Genomic DNA, 1099 nt, shown 5'->3' with positions numbered 1-1099 from the left:
AAAACAAATAGTGCAGCCCTGGCTGATATGGCTCAGTGGATTGAGTGCCAGCCTGGGAACCAAAAGGTCACCGGTTCCATTCCCTGTTAGGGCGTACACCTGGGCTGTGGGCCAGGTCTCCAGTTGGGGGCATGCAAGTGGCAACCAAATGATGTTTCTCCTGCACATCGATGTTTCTTTCCCTCTCTTTCTCCCTCCCTCCCCTCTCTCTGAAAATAAATAAATAAAATCTTTTTTAAAAAATGGAATAACTCAGGAAATGGGGAAATGAGTTGATCTCATTAGTCTTACATCCAACAAGGCAAACCCCAAGGTTGTGGTGCTAGGAAGGAAAGGGAGACAACCACACCACTTTCTTTCCTGGTAAAGTACATGAAGTGCAGATCATATCATAAGTGGCCAACTCAGTTCCACACTTCTCTCTGGAGAATTAAGACACTGGAGATAAGGGAAGAGATGCAGAGGGCAAAGGTGGTAAATGGGATAAAAGTGAAAAGCTTACTGCAGTGCTTCCAACCTTTCCTCCATTGTGGTACACAGAAAAATAATATTTTTATAGCAACTGGGGAGCTCTTGGCAGAAGACGACCAGCTTGGAAGCTCTAGCCTTTCCTGGCCCTATTCAGCCACCCAAGAGCTGAGGAGATCAGAGGCTCAGGCACACACCTGTAACCCATTGATTCATATGGATTGGGGAAACTCTGGTCTAGTGAACATTATGAATACACAGTGACAAGATGGAAGTCATGGAGCCCTTTGCACGTGATGAAAGTTATGGACCCTTTCCCCAGAAAGACCATTATATATACACACATAGAATTTTGCTCATAATTTCAAGGGGTTCCTGAAAATGCTCAAGTCTATTTCAGGACCTCTGGATAAGAACTCTTGCTTTACATAATTAATCAAGGAAATGATGTTGATGAGAAAATGAAGACAGCGTCATATGGATAAATTTAGCAAATCAGATAAAAAAACCTTTCTATCCCTGACTGGTGTGGCTCACTAGATTGAGTGCTGGCTTGCGAACTGAAAGGTCACCAGTTCAATTCCCAGTCAGGGCACGTGCCTGGGTTGTGGGCCAGGTCCCACACTGGGGG

Source organism: Phyllostomus hastatus, unplaced genomic scaffold, assembly GCF_019186645.2.
Source record: "Phyllostomus hastatus isolate PE091 unplaced genomic scaffold, TTU_PhHast_1.1 phas_scaffold_46, whole genome shotgun sequence".
In the NCBI taxonomy this organism is placed as follows: Eukaryota; Metazoa; Chordata; class Mammalia; order Chiroptera; family Phyllostomidae; genus Phyllostomus; species Phyllostomus hastatus.
The sequence above is the reverse complement of the archived record's forward strand: the minus strand, read 5'-3'. Positions refer to the sequence as shown.